General features: G+C 36.4%; 1 long non-coding RNA gene across 1 annotated transcript; it reads right to left on the bottom strand.

Moving 5' to 3' along the window:
- Positions 1-277: 277 nt before the first annotated feature.
- LOC113331081 lies at positions 278-2,692 on the bottom strand. The gene is made up of 3 exons (XR_003350675.1): positions 1,924-2,692; positions 1,609-1,798; positions 278-390 (listed from the first exon to the last, which is right to left on the bottom strand). It is a non-coding gene; the product is annotated as an uncharacterized LOC113331081 (long non-coding RNA).
- Positions 2,693-16,267: the final 13,575 nt, after the last annotated feature.

Genomic DNA, 16,267 nt, shown 5'->3' with positions numbered 1-16,267 from the left:
TTACGGAAGCGAATTTGAGCCAAATTCAGGTAAAAATATCCACCACAATTTGGTTCATTTGGAAATACAGATGTTCGGTAGTTTTCGAAAAAATCCACCCAAACTCGGTCAGTTTAATAGGACAAATTAACAGTTTCTTAAATTCCGCCCCGTTAAATACCCTTCAAAGCAATAAGCAGAATTTGGAAAGAATATCAATCAACAATTATTGGTCCAACCTAAATTCGGATTGGATAATCTTCATTGATGCTTCTTATAAAAAAGAGGATTCTTCGATGGGATACACTTTCATCCTATACTCTACTGATGAGGAGACTTTCATGCATCTTTCTGCGGGTTCGGAGTGGGCAACGTCAGCTTTCCATGCAGAAGCAAAGCCCTTGCTAAAGGCTGTTACATGGTTAAAAGAAAATATTTTATCAAGTGTGTTCATTGTAACAGACTGCAAAACTCTGGCAGATAACTTAAACAAGATGACGACAGATTCATCCTGGTCAGCAGAAAATACCTTGCAAGAAATAAGGATAATATTGGACGATCTACCCCAAGCTAAAATGACGTATATAAAGAGAAAAAACAACAAGGCAGCGAACTACATCGCTAAGGAGACAAGGATTAAAAGACTACAACACATGTCGGAAAAACTATTTCAAAGAGTTCATAAATCTAGCATTGATTCTAACACCTTTGATAAAAATGATCTTCTAAATCTTTTGTACTACATTTGCTAATTTTTAATAGAGGTAATTTGCGTTACCTCCCCTGGAGAAGATCATAATTTGAGTTACCTCCCCTACAGAACAAATATTAGTAAAACCTCCTCTCGTCACTTTTTCCATCCAAACCCGGTTAGCTGAGTCAGCTGCTTCGTACAGCTGGATGCTCTTAGGGGAAGTAACTCAAATTATGATCTTCTCTAGGGGAGGTAACTCAAATTATGATCTTCTCAGCTAACCGGGTTTGGATGGAAAAAGTGACCAGAGAAGGTTTTACTAATATTTGTTCTGTAGGGGACGTAACTCAAATTATGTTCTTCTCCAGGGGAGGTAACGCAAATTAACCCTTTTTAATATATGACTTTTTCCATAAAAAGAAAAAATGTTTCCAGACAAACTACACCCAACACCAAAAATACCCCTACAACGAACCAATACAGCAAACAGCTTGCCTACAAAAATGCAAGACAAACTACACAAATACCAGGGAGATTAGTAAGACTCCTTCACGGAGCTAAACCAACAAACAGCTTGCCTACAAAAGCAACAAGGGACATAGGAAATTTGATGGGGAGAAATTTGAAACTGAACCAAATTTTCTGACCTAATTCAGGGTTTCTCGAGACACATCACCATGTCAAAAGGAATACGCAGTGATACAACGAACAGTCGATTGATTTCAAGACAAATCAAGAATATTGGACCGAGCCAAAGGTTGATTCCGTGCAAGACAAATGGAAATAATACACAGAAATGAATAGGAAAAATGGATCCAACAATTGGAGAAAGTCGCAGGAAAGATGAGGATTAAGGTAAGCTAATTTGATAACAGATAAAGCCAAACCAAGCACATTAAAAGATATGATTAATGGCAGCGATAGAAAAAAAATACCCATATTCGGCAAAGATAAGAAAACATCCAGTAACCACCGTGATCTAGCAGCCCTAAGCTCTGTGCAGGTCCGGTAAGCTGTGAGATTAGCCGCTCATGGGAAGAGAAAACTTTGACTCAAATTATTCCATTAGTAGTTCAAGCATCAAACATATCCATTCCTTCACTTCACCATTTACATGTCAAGCAGCTGCAAACGATTAGGTTAGGAAAGAAAAAGGCATCAGTTCTGGATTTCTTTGTTGGATTCAAGTACCAAGCAGAGATGAGAGGTTAATGAAGATCAGAACAGGAGTGGATTGAAGGGGTTTTGACCTAAAATTGGTATTGAATGGCGAAGAACAATTGCCGGTGGTGGTGGAAGAGATCGGTAGAGCAGCGAAGATGATGCATCTGTTGGGGTTTGCTGGTGATGTCTGTGGGTCGAGTCGTGGCCTGGATTCCATGAAGAAAACAGGGAATGGAAGAACTAAAGGATGGGTGTTGGTTTTGGTGGCTGTTTGGATAATTCTGCTGATGGGAATGAAGACGAGATCCATGCAAGTCAATGTTAATCAAAAGGGAAGACAGGTCAGAATTTGGGAGTTCTGGGCATCGATTGATATTCTCCATTGAGAAACGGTAACAACAATTAGGGCTTCTTACAGCAACAGATACAATTTGGGGGTTTTGGTTTTCTAAAGAAATTATGAAAGAAATAGTGTTGCTGGTGATATTTGAGGTTCAATTGATTGAAGGTTATGGACTGGATTCAGTCAAGAAATCAGAGAAGCATCAGCTCTTGATCTGTACTGTTCTTAGTATGTCGAACAGCCAGCAACACAAACTAGAGTTGGGTTGATTTGAGAAGAATCGGTGCTTGTTCGTTTTGGTTATCGGCTGCGAGGAAACATGGATGCTCTTGACTGCTGTTCTCTTCTCGATTTATTTGCTGACAGAGTTTGAGTTCTCGGTTCGAAACATCAGCGACATCAGGTTCATAGATGGTTATATATGACAGCAGCTGCTCATGGCCTTTGATTGTTCTTAATGGTTTTACAGTTCTTGAGATGCAAACGATGGGATAATTCAATAGTCAGGCACATTTGGGGGTTCGTATATCAACTAAAATTGGGAGATTTGTCTCAATAAATCAGCTCCATGGAAATTAAGACGAAGGTGTTATAAGGCCTGAGAATAGATGTGCTACAGTGAGATGTTGCTTCAGAGAAGATGGGTTTTACTTGCAGTGGTATGTGTCCTGTGACTCAAGTTTGGGTCTTAATGGAGGCTCGAATGGAGGAAGCATGGAATTCCAGTTGCGATGTGGGTGCTGTAGCCAGTGAAGGGAGTTGATGTGGCTAGTTTTTGAAGAGTCTGAATATTGAGCTCAGGGCTTGTGGTGAACTGAGAGCTTGGTGGTTGTTGATATCTGCGCAAGGTAGGAACGCGAGTAGATGATGCAATGGGGGTTAGGTGCTATGGCCGGAGTTAGATAGGGGCATGATTTTGAAGAAATGGTTCTGTTAAGTGGATTAAGCTGTGAACAAGAATTTGGGTCCGAGATGGAGCTGTAGCAAGACCTATATTTATCTCACCATCAACACAGATTGAGGGATGAGATGGAGCTGTAGCAAGACCTGTATTTATCTCACCATCAACACAGATCGAGGGATACGCCGTAATCAGGGACGAAAAAGGGTTTGAGCATTTCTATTCGCTTTTGAATTGTTTAGCTTAGTCATTTACTGTATCATTTTCTATGGATTCTAAGAAAGCTATATGTAGCTAAATCCATTATTAGGGTGAAGGATGAACTTGTAGGTTTAATTTTACTTGTGTTCTAAAACAAGGGTTTTCACCAACTTTGAGCTTAATGTCAATTGTTTGAGTTCCTCTTCAATGATTTATTCTCTATGCAATTTCTCATATTTTATGCCATGTATAGTTTATTATTAGATTGGTAGAAATTCTCATTGAACCTTGTTACCAATTGATTTATGAATATTCTTCGACTGGTTATGCCTTATATGATTAGTTCTTTGGATTTCTACCTTAGATTGAGTGTCATATCTTCCATGTACTAGCTAGAGTTGCTATTATACATGAGTTATTTTGAAACCTTGTGATAGAACGTAAGTGAATCCTTAGGCTTACAACGGATTCGGTAGCCCTAATATTTCCACATCCTTGATTACATTTTCTTATAAACTTGCTTGAATCAAATTTTTATTATTTTCTTAGTACAATAATCTATGAAAATATTGAATTTGGTTGGATAGTTCTTGATATTAATTAATAGTAGTTTTCACACTCCTTGAAGGAACGAACCGTGCTTGATATTGTGTGCAATTTTTGACACTGTGCACTTGCGGTAAAACAAAGTCGGTATACCGACCCATCAAGGAGAAAGAAAAAAAAGTCAAATTCCCTTTCCCCCTCTTAAAAAGACTGTGAACCCGAGGGGTCTGCTCCAGAATTCATTCATATCAATAATCGAGTCTCAGAGCTCAAGATCAGCATAAACAGACTAAAACGGAGCATCAAAAAGGGAAGGAAAACAACATGACCAGGTATTCCTTGTTCCCCTCTGGTTAAATCTCTTTCAACTAATCGTAGTGATTTTTCAGAAAATCTTCATGAAGGAAAGAGAGAAGAAGTCAATATTCTTGATGAGCAAAATGCTCATCAAAATACAACATGACTACTCAATGTAGCATCCTTCATGTAATGTGGAAGGATGCTCGTAATTCTCAAGAAACTTTTGTGCCTTGAGAAAGTAGTTGTTGTTATATTTTATTTTCCTCTACAAAAAACGATGATCATAAAACTGTTGAGCGTTGCTCCAGTACTTTACATAATGTAATGTTTTTGATCGTTTACTCTTAAGAATAATTCCTTGTTTGATTGTCTTGGTTATCAACAATTCTCTTTGTTCCTTTGAACAGAGAATGTCATCTTTTGTTTACATTGGGTCTTTGAATTTTTCAAGATTTCGTCTAAATTTGGCTTCACCATTCTCTTGGTCGCGTACCAAGTTTGTAACCACTGTGCACGTACAACTGACCCGTACGGAACATATACGAGTTTCTCTAGGGTTTCCAATGAAACACTCATATATATAAATATGTATCATACTCCTTCTTGATACATACACGTTCCAGAACGTCAAAAAGGTTCGCCTGTTTTTTGTGTGCACAATGGTTGGATGCAATAAGGAGGACAAAGTTGAGAAGGGAAAGACTATAGATATTCACGAGAATCCATTTTTCATAACCTGCTATCATGTTGTTGATCATGAAAACAAACTACCAGTTCAGATGTCATCAAAACTGGTAGGAAATCTACTTCGAGATTTTGAGGTCGTGCGTGAACAACTTGGTATTGCAACAAGGAATCTTGATTTTCTGAAAAACAAACTGAAGAAAGCAACTAATGAGGTCGTCCTTGTTCAATCTCTGGTTGCTGGCCGTGTTTAATGTTGTTCAAATCATGTTCTCTAGGAGTTATGTTTTTGCCTAGGAAAACTTCTTATGAGAATTTTATTCTTGTGTTTTTAAGAAGAATAACTAGAGTTTGGAATAACCATTATTGTGATTACACATATATGTGTCCAACGATTTTCATCTTCAATGTTTTTAGATTTATTTTTTGAAATTCTAAAGTTTGTCTGGAAGATGATTTTGCAGTATTAATCTTTATGGTTTTATATATTGCAATTTGTTATGAGATATGGGTGTTAGCGTCCGTAATCTATGGTTGTCCCATACTTGGTCAAAAGTTAAGTCTTTCATATTTCGATATGCAAATATTGATAAAAGATTGAATGCACTTTTGACAAACAAAAGTTAAGCCTTTTATGTCATTATGCAAATATTGATGGAAGAAAAGATGAGCTTTTGTTTACAAAGATTAAATCTATTGTATATCATTGTGGAAATAGTGGTAAAAGATAGAATTAATCTTTGTGTATTCCGTAGTATTGATCTTCCCTGATCCATATTTTTTATGTATATACTGTGTGACTCCGTAAGTGTTCTTATGTTGAGAATTTCCGATTAATAATCATGAGTTCTCTTGTGGTTAATTTAATTGAGTATTTTGGATAGAAATTCATATTCTTATGTGATTTTTGTGTTGTCCAATGAAATCCTTCTTTTCTTGTGAAAGTAAGGTCGCTCTTGTTGTTCTTTCGGGAAAGACAGTTTATGGGGTAGAGTTCTTAATTGAACTTGTGCTTAATCGCCAAATCTTTGTGGGGAGTGCGGCTGTGGAATATTATAGGGGTTATCTTGTATCTTTATAAATTCATTGATGAATGCATTTAGTTTTTGGCTATATGATTGCATCTAAAAAGGTTGATATGTGCTTTCTTTTGGTCATGAAGTGTCTCTATGAAAATTTCATTAGGATCCCACTAGTTTCGTACCTTTGCCAATTTTATTGAACAAAAGGGGGAGAATTAATGTGTAGTTAACACTACAAATACATATGGTTTTTGGATCATTATGTAAGGGGGAAAGGTTTTCATGTGAGATGAAGTATTGACTAAGGGGGAGTGATACATATCACCATAGTATTGTTGTCGAAGTTGTGATACAATTGGACTTTGATGCTGTGTAATAATACTATGACACTATGTAACAATGATTGAGAGCTTTTGTTTTCTCATTTTTATGGATACATATCTTCAACAACGATGATTCTGCATTGGATATCTTTGGAATCATTGGAGTACTTGGAAGTGACAAAGATTTCGAGTAATGTTGAAGAATCAAGGAGATTATGCATGTGGAAAAAGCTGCAAAGCTTATTTGTTTTGTATTCCATATGTATTGATAGTTTTGTCACTAAAATTGACAAAGGGGGAGACTGTTAGAGCATTTCTCAGTCGAACTCGCAACCGTTGCTATCTCAATCTTGTTTGTCAAGTTTAGTTTCTAAAACTATAAGTTATGATTTCTAGTCTACTTATAGCTAAGTCTCGGACTAGGATAGAAAGTATAGTTGAGCTCTAGACTCCACGACATTCATCATACAAATACTAAGAACTACTCAAGGAACTGGTGGAACTTCATCGACTAAAAGGTATGTGGAGACTTGAACTTATCTATCATTCAAAAGTCTATCTACTCTATCTCCTATCTTGTGACAAAAGTCGTATTGCTATATAGACATCGATTATACACATTTGTTATTTCGAGCCGTGTTCATCTCGCTTATCTATTTCTCTAAATATGTGTTGGTAAGCTTTCACTTTGGCCAAGTTCATCTTTACAAGTGACGAAAGTCATGTTGATCATTTCAATATCTTGAAAATCACTTTGATGAAAAATAGTGTGTGAATAACCTCTATTTAACATCCTCTAAGAATGGTTCAATGATTGAAATGAAAGTTTAGAATATATAACCTTGAATGGATATAAACATTGTATGTTAACCCATACTTGTGTAAGTCTAAAATCCTTGAACCAAAGTATGCGTACTTTGCTGCTCAGGATAGCCGGAACTAAAGCCCGCATACCTGTACGCGTACTGTCGGAAGTTCACATCCCATGATCTTCTGCTGAAGTTTATGAACTGAAAACAAACTCAATCCAGGTACTTAAGTATGCATACCGGTATGCGTACTTGAATGAGTTATTTTCTAAAAACGGTTTATTCGTGAACTAAGACATATATAAACTAAGGAATGCATTTTGCAAACCGTGGCTATAATTTTCATGAACCGATTCGAGTGAATCAAAATCGTTTTTGCTTCGATTGTGTCTTGTGTACTTCTATGAGATCTAAGCAATTGAACAACTATCTAACTGGTTATTTTGAGTCATTTGAACTAGTTATGGTGAAGATGAATATGGTTGATATGAAAGTGCTCATATGGCTAACCATTTGGTTAACGACTGTTGAACCAACTAAGTATACACGTTTAAGTACGGTTGCACAAACCTAAACGAATGTGCATTTCATTTGTGTATAATAATCTAAGTTCGATTTAACGGTTGAAAGATATTAGCTTGAATCTAATCAGGTTCTCATCTAACGGTAAATATTGAATGCTTTGTTACCAAGGTAACGTAAATTGCAAACCCTGATTTGGAGACTATATAAAGGAGAACTCTAGCAACTGGGAAACCTAATCCCACACCTCCTGTGTGATACTAGTTGTATAAGCTAGAGTCGATTCTCCTTTAACCTTAGGTTTCTACCGAGGCCCTGTAGGTTAACGACTTGAAGACTTCATTGGGATTGTGAAGCCAGACCCAACTATCTTCTCTGTAGTTGCGGGATCTGATCTTGCTGTTTCTATCGTGTTGACTGCAATTGGAATAATTGGCTCGAGATTAATATCTTCGATAGGCAAGATAAAAAGTAGTCACAAACATCTCTGTCTCATCGTTTGTGATTCCAAAATATCTTGTTTCGCTAGTCGATTAAGATTATTGTGAGGTGATTGATATTTCTAGGCTGTTCTTCGGGAGTATAAGTCTGGTATATCAATTGGTTTCTGTTCACCTTGATTTATCAAAAGACGGAACCAAACTCGTAGGTATTCCCGTGGGAGACAAATTTATCTATTCATGTAGATTTTTCTGTGTGATACAAATTTGTTTATTAAAGTGTTCGACTTTGGGTCGTAACAACTCTTAGTTGTGGGTGAGATCAGCTAAAGGAATCAAATGCGTAGTATGCTGCCGGGATCAGAGACGTAAGGAGTGAAACTGTACGTTGGATCAGTGTGAGAATAATTGGGGTTCAACTACAGTCCAGACCGGAGTTAGTTTGTAGTAGGCTAGTGTCTGTAGCGGCTTAATGAAAATGCGGGGGTACAACAACCTCACCCAATATTTCGATCAGCAATCTGTATGGACTAACTCCAATATACTTTCTAGAGAATCAACTAGACAGTCAGACTCAATCTAGAGAAAAGTATATCGAGGAGTTAATATCTCTCTCACTTGATTTGATATTTACTCAAGCAAATATAAATCTGCGAGTCTTTATCAAATACAAGGATAATAACTTGGATGGTACCAAAGACCAATATCCAAGGATCAATCAATTTCCAATCAACAACCAAAGGTTGGATTTCACAATTGATCGATACAACGCACAACCTGTGATATTTCAATTATATAAAAAAATATAATGCGGAATAAAAATAACACAGACACCAGAAATTTTGTTAACGAGGAAACCGCAAATGCAGAAAAACCTCGGGACCTAGTCCAGATTGAACACCATACTGTATTAAGCCGCTACAGACACTAGCCTACTACAAACTAACATCGGTCTGGACTGTAGTTGAACCCTAATAAATCTCACACTGATTCAAGGTACATTTGCGCTCCTTACGTCTCTGATAAATCAAGGTGAAGAGGAACTAACTGATAACTCGGACTTATATTCCCGAAAAACAGCCTAGTATTATCAATCACCTCACAATAATCTATATCGTATGAGAGCGAAACTAGATATTGTGGAATCACAAACGATGAGACGAAGATGTTTGTGATTTCTTTTTATCTTGTCGTATCAGAGATATAATCTCAAGCCAATTATTCAATTTAACTCGTACGATAGAAAATGGCAAGATCAGATCGCTCAACTAGAAGAAAAGTAGTTTCGTCTGGCTTCATAATCCCAATGAAGTCTTTCAGTCGTTTTCCTACAGGGTCTCGAGAAGAAACCTAAGGTTAAAGGATAATCGACTCTAGCAAACCAACTAGTATCACACATGAGGTGTGGGGATTAGTTTTTCCAGATGCTAGATGTCTCCTTTATATAGCTTTCAAATCAGGGTTTGGAATCTAAGTTACCCTGGTTACAAAGCATTCAATATTCACCGTTAGATGAAAAACCTGATTCAAACAAGCTAATATATTTCAACTGTTAGATCGAAACTTAGCTTGTCACACACACAAATGAAATGCATACATTTAGGTTTGAGTAACCGTACCTAAACGTGTACACTTAGTTGGTTCACAAATAGTTAACCAATGGTTAGCCGTATGAGCACTTTCATATTAACCGTATTCATCATTCTCATAACTAGTTCAAATGACTCATAGAACTAGTTGATAGAGTTGTTCAATTTCTTAGGTCTTTATTCATAGACACAATTGAAAAAAAATCAGTTTGATCCACTTGAATCAGTTCATGAACAATATAGCCACGGTTTGCAAAGATTGCATTCCTTATAATTTATTGTTTTAATTTCATGAACTACCTATTTGAGATATCACCAGCTTGAGTAGCGTACGGGGATGCGTAGCTTAGCTACCGGATTTGAGTTTACAAACTAAGTAGAAATTTTCGGTTTGAAAACTTTCGTGGGTACACTTACGGGTACGCGGACCTAAGGTGACTGGTTTGCAAGTTTTCAAACTACAAACTCAGTAGAAATTTTCGGCGGAAAACTTCCGCCAGTACGCGTACCCACCTGTCTCCTTCACCAATACCGCATGCACACATATGCACGTACTTGGCTTCCGGTACATGGATTTATACACTAATGTGCGAACACACTATATGCTTATATACATAGATGGTAATCTCAACTCTACATTTCAATCATTGAAACATTCTTCTATAATGTTATAACAATCGTTATTCAAGACTATCATCATCAATGTTATTTTCAAGATTGAAACGTCATCATGAATTTCGTCACGGGTAAAGATGAAAATGGTTAAAGCAAAAGCTTACCAACACATAATTCGAGAAAAAGATAGGCGAGTAAACTCGGCTCGAAATAGCAAATGTGTATGTATGAAAACTATCATACTTAAACAACTTTGTCTCAAGAATAGGAGATAGAATAGACTTTTGAGTGATAGATAAGTTCAAGTCTCTACATACCTTTTAGTCGGATGAAGTTCCACCGGTTCATCGAGTAGTTCTTCGTCTTCGTAAGATGATCACCAAGGAGTCTGGAGCTTCAACTACACTTGACTATCCTAGACCGAGACTTAGTCATAAGTAAACTAGAAATCAATACATACAGTTTTGATTACTAATATTGACAAACATGCTTGAGATAGAAACGCATGCGAGTTCGACCGAGTAATTCTCTAACAATATCCCCCTTTGTCAATTTTAGTGGCAAAACTATCAATATATATGGATTACAAAATAGATAAAAACTTTGTAGTTTCTCGTCCACATGCTTGATCTCCTTGGTGCTTCAACATTACTCGAAATCTTCGTCACTTCCAAGTAATCCAATGATTCCAAAGGTTGTAAGTTTAGCATCATCATTGTTGAAGTTCCGTAGCCATAACAATGAGAAAACAAAAGCTCTCGATCATTGTTATAGAGTGTCATAGTATTACTACACAACATCAAAGTTCTCATATCACAAATTTGACAACAATACTGTGGTGATATGTACCACTCCCCCTTAGTCAATACTTCGTCTCAACACGAAAACCACTCCCCCTTACATAATGATCCGTAAAACACTTAAACCATATGTATTTGTAGTGTGAACCACATATTAATTATCCCCCTTTTTGTCAATAAAATTGGCAAAGGTACGAAAACGGGATCCTAATGAAATTCTCATGGAGACACTTCAAGATAAAAAAAAAGTACATATCAACTTTATTTAGATGCAATCATAAAGCCGAAGCTAAATACATTCATCACGGAGTTTATAAAGATACAAGATAACTCCTCAAATATTTCACAGCCGCACTCCTCATAAATATATGTAAATTAAGCGCAAGTTCAAAAGAACTCTCCCCCATTTGATGTCATTCCCGAAAGAACAACAAGAGCGACCTTACTTTTACAAAGAAGGATTTCTTTGGACATCAAAAACCAAAAAATGATTTTGTTATCCAAAAATTCTCAATCAAATTAACCACAAGAGAACCCATGATTAATCTAATTTGAAAACACAACCAAAATAATCACAAATGAATCTATGATTAGTTTAGTTGGAAATTCTCACACAAAAAGATTTATGGAGCCACACAGTATATACATAAAATATGGATCAAGGAAGATCAATACTGCGGAATATACAAGGATTCATTCTATTTCCCATCACTATTTGCATAACGACATACAATAGACATAATCCTTGTAAACAAACGATTTTAACCTATCTTCCATCAAAGAATTGACATAATAGGCTTAACTTTTGTTTGTCAAAAGTTCATTCATTCTTGTATTAATACATGCATATCGACATATAAACGAGATAACTTTTGACATCGTATGTGACAATAATATTTCATGGACGCAAACATACATATCCCATAACATATTGCAATATATAAAACCATAAATATTAATACTGCAATCATCATCTTCCAAAACAATTTTTTAGAATTTAAACAAATAAACCTAAAAACAAGAATTTGAAAACGTTGGACATATCTATGTGTACTCACAATAATGGCTATTCTAAACCCTAGTTATTCTTCTAAATAAAACAAGAATAAAATTCTCATAAGAAGATTTACTAGATTAAATAACACATCTATCCAAGTCGTGTTATAAGATTTTGAACATAGACGAGTTCCTCATTGGCTTCCTTCAGCTTGATCCTTACGAACTCGAGATTCTTTTGAGAGATCACAAACTGATCTTTTAGGACCTTAAAATCTTGAAGAAGATTTCCAACCAGTTGTTGTGACAATTGAACTGGTTGTTTGTCTACATGATCAATTGCATGATAGAAATTTATAAGAACAGGGTTCTCATAAAATTCAGCGAACTTGTTTCTTTCATTCTCAACTTCCTTCTTGCACCCTTCCATAGTTTGCACCATTATTTCTTAGAAGGCTATTTCCGTTACCTAACTGGTACATACCAAGAAAAACTTCATGATATATATACATATATGTATGTATGAGATATATATAGGAAAACCCTAAGGGTTCACGAACAAAAGTCGTTAATGGGCCAGGTATGCAAACTTTCATAGTTATGAACCAGGTTCAAAAACCGTCTAGGCAAAAGGGTTTTATAAAGACTTTGAAAAGGATCTTTAGATCAAAAAGAATGAGCACTAAAGAGTTCAGTGTTTTAACAAGTCATGGATTTCTCAAGAGTTCTCATGGATTAACTATGCTTCATTATGAAAAGAAGACTAGAGTAAAAATCTACTCAGAAGGGATCAATTTTACAGAACCAAATGAAGAATTACAAAAACCATTCTTGTCAAGATGAGTTGTATCTTGACATCCATGCGCATCCTCATAAAGTTGGAATGATGATATGCTTTCAAATTGAGTTGTAGTAAAAAGTTCGTTGGGACTTGTGAAAGCAATAGATTTTAGACTTAATTTTAAAGCAAAGAAAATAAAGAAAATAAATGTTGATATGTTGTGAAAATTATGGAGAGGCTGGAGCTAGGAATTCACCATTCATCAATACTTATGTGGTTCTAAATTAATTTAAATCATGCAATTTAAACAATTGATTCGATTCTAAATTATTGCCAAAATCAGATTCCCAAAATATCAAATGTTAGTCGCAAGTATAACGCATCAAGAGTCTAAAACTAAGCATGCATCATCAAGAGAAAACACATTTGATTAATAAGAATCATTTAATTTTATTTTTTTTATCAATGCAATTAATCATATAAAAATATTGCATAAATTTATAAAATAAATATTACCACATAATTCTTGAGAGAATGGCTTCCTCCGTCGCCCCAAGAATTGGTTTTAGCTCATCATTAGGAAAACACGCTTAAAAGTTGATTTCATTGCTCAAATGGTGTTTACAAATGATGAAATGGGAGAAACAATGATAACCGGGTTTGTAACAGTAATATGTGTTACAAACAGAAAAGAACGATAGAACTGAATTGTCGCTGATTCTCGACCCACGGCTGTGTGTCGTTTCCACTGTTGAAAAACGACTGTCTTGGATGGTCTGTTCTTCGCGTTCTTCACATGAGCAGCAGCAGAAAAATATTTCTGGAATTTGATTTTCTCGACTCTGTGATGCTCTATAATCTCCCAACTCTCTATAAACCTTCTCTGCTATCCCAGGGTGATATTTATACTCAACAGGCGAAGAAAAATCTCTGTAATAACTCTCAATAATCTCTCTTTATTCGGAAGTGAAGGGATATCTTCTCGGTAATATTTTCTTCCCATTCTTGTCTTCTCACGTTGTCAACGAGTGCTGATTCTTCCTTATTTAACTCGCACATGCTTCTGCAGCGGCCAAGCTCTATCCAAACACGTAAAATCACGATGCAATCCCGTAATTATCTCATCCGCACACGTACTCCCTGATGTGTAGAAAATCCACGTATTCGTCCCACGTTTTCCTAATCTGAAGGACTTACCAGTCCTGTGTGAGTGTAACAGGCTAGAATGAGTCGATTGGAGTCATTGAATCTCGCCACAGCTCCTCCAAATTGAGAACATCAAACTCCGCAGGTTAACAATATTCAAACCTGCACTTTCCCGCCAAAAATGTTTAAACCATGGGGAAGAAAGGGTTACCCCTTATCCAGAGTAGGGGTGTGAATAGCAGATGGGTGCTGAGGATGAATATGGGCTACGCATAACCTTGGGTGCCCCTTAGCCAAATTTGGGGTCCTTATAACAAATGTCCTCCAGGGGTCCAAATAGCACTTTTTGAGCAACTTTTTCCACACAAGTGTATTTCTCCAAAAACACCTACACAAACATAAAAACACCATAATAAGTACAAAATCAAGCACTAGAAATAGAGACACTGAGGACAATTCAGACACAAAATTGTGTCTATCAAATACCCCCAAACTTATTATTTGCTAGTCCTCGAGAAAATCTAATAAAAATAAAAGCCTAACTCACTAGGTGGCCCTAGTGACCGAGATATAGTCTAGGGAGGGTTTACCAGAGGTGTACCCATAAAACCATGACTTCTAATTGGTCACAAGTATCCAAAGAGCTATGACGACATACAGATTCTCAACCTATCTCCAAGTAACTAGAATGCTAGAGAAATTAAAGGTTCCAGTTCTAAAGCTGAACAAAGAATAGGGAAGACACATCCGCAATATTGCTAGATAAAGAGATATCCGCTACACAGCTAGATAAACATTGTAAGATGCGTCCGCTTTACAGCTGGATAAGATTAGGAGAGACATAAAAATGAGAGGGACATCTGCTATACAGCTGGACTAATTACGTGTGATGAGTTGAACCAGTGGTAGAAAGATCTTGTGCCAGATGGAAAGCGGACTAACAAAGAAACCAATATGCATCTTTCCTAGACTCTCTCATAGTGCTCAGTAGAAACAACGTCTTCTTAGGTCTTCAACTGTTGATGATAAACTATCGAACTTCGTAGAACCTTGACAATTAATTCGTCTCTTCGATTTCTTGCTTGAAACTTCCTTATAGATTTCTACTTCCCTATGGCCTTATTAAACAAAATTTAAATGTACTTTTTTTTTTTGGAAACAAAAATAACAAGACAACAAATTACATGGCCATTAGAGAAGGACTTTAGAACTTGGATCTTCACAACTTGTAATGTCTTGGTATCATGAACTTCAACAACGTATATTGTTTGATTTTCTTTGCTCTTGTAACTCAATCTTCAACTTTGATTTTTTTTTTTTGAATTATTCTTTTCTATTGTTGCTTCTAAACCTAAAACGTCTTCAACTTTCTTCATAGATTTTTATATCGCTCCGCTTGTTGATGATGATAAGTTTCTACTAAGAGAGAGTCGTAATCCAGTAACTAAGAATACATTGTGAGGTTTCTTTGTCTTTCTGTCATTTCCTTTTGACCTACTTGCCTTTCCATCATGGATGGTTAGGTCCATCACGGTTACCCTCTAAAAGGAACAAGTTCTCTTCTGAATGTCAAAGATCTCAATGTCTTTTTCTCTAATGTCTCAGAAGAATGTTATCCCTAGCAATTCCAATTTCCATATTTTCGGTGAGAAACCGTAGGTAAACTTATCTAACCGGATACTATGTGACGCTAGAAGTTTCAAAAATGCAACTAAAAAGTTCTTCCCCACCCCCAAACTTAAATCTAACATTGTCCTCAATGTTTCTAATGAAATAGAAGTACCAAAAGTAAAATAACACGAGGAGAAGTTGGAAAGATAGTACCTAGGTGAAGAGAGAAATCAAAAACTATTATACAACATACAATCGCCTCGATGGTCAATCAAGGGTAAACAGGGTCCTCCAGAGGGACCTCGTCAACATCACCATTAGGAAAGGGCTCTGAAAAGGGTTTCAATCTCTGACCGTTAACCTTCGAAGAACTACTACCATCCGGTGTCTCAATCTCAACAGCTCCATGAGGAAAGACAATGTGAAAAATAAAAGGACCCGTCCACCGAGAACGTAACTTCCCAGGGAAAAGATGCAAGCGGGTATCATACAGAATAACTTTTTGACCTGGAGAAAATGACTTCCTTAAAATATTTTTATCATGCGCAAGTTTCATTTTGTTCTTATACTCCTTCGCACTATCGTAAGCATCTATACGAATCTCTTCCAACTCATTGAGCTGGAGTTTCCTATGGGCTCCTGCCTTGTCAAGTGAAAACTTTAGCTGCTTAACAACCCAATAAGCTCTATGTTCTAACTCAACAGGTATATGACATTCCTTTCCATACACAAGCCGATAAGGCGACATTCCAATGGGGGTCTTAAACGCAATACGGTAAGCCCATAAGGCATCAGTAAGCC

This window comes from Papaver somniferum, unplaced genomic scaffold, assembly GCF_003573695.1.
Source record: "Papaver somniferum cultivar HN1 unplaced genomic scaffold, ASM357369v1 unplaced-scaffold_123, whole genome shotgun sequence".
Taxonomy (NCBI): Eukaryota; Viridiplantae; Streptophyta; class Magnoliopsida; order Ranunculales; family Papaveraceae; genus Papaver; species Papaver somniferum.
Note: the sequence above shows the minus strand (reverse complement) of the source record. Positions and strands in the feature narration are given on the sequence as shown.